Source organism: Physeter macrocephalus, chromosome 21 (assembly GCF_002837175.3).
Source record: "Physeter macrocephalus isolate SW-GA chromosome 21, ASM283717v5, whole genome shotgun sequence".
Classification (NCBI taxonomy): domain Eukaryota; kingdom Metazoa; phylum Chordata; class Mammalia; order Artiodactyla; family Physeteridae; genus Physeter; species Physeter macrocephalus.
Window position 1 is genome coordinate 96,587,381 of NC_041234.1, and position 458 is coordinate 96,587,838.

Here is a 458-nt window from a genome sequence, read left to right on the forward strand (position 1 = left end):
CGGGAAGCTCCCACACGCCGCAGAGCGGCGGGGCCCGTGAGCCATGGCCGCTGAGCCTGCGCGTCCGTAGCCTGTGCTCCGCAACGGGAGAGGCCACAACACTGAGATGCCCGCGTACCGCAAAAAAAAAAAAAAAAAAAAAAGGCAAAGAGGGGCAGGTGGGAATGTAAATTGATACAGCCACTATGGAAAACAGTATTTTTAAAAAACTAAAAATAGAATTACCATATGATCCAGCAATCCCACTACTGGGCATATACCCAGAGAAAACCATAATTCAAAAAGACACATGCACCCCAATGTTCATTGCAGCACTATTTACAATAGCCAGGTCATGGAAGCAACCTAAGTGTCCATCAACAGACGAATGGATAAAGAAGATGTGGTATATATATATACAATGGAATATTACTCATCCATAAAAAGGAACAAAATTGGGTCATTTGTAGAGACGTGGA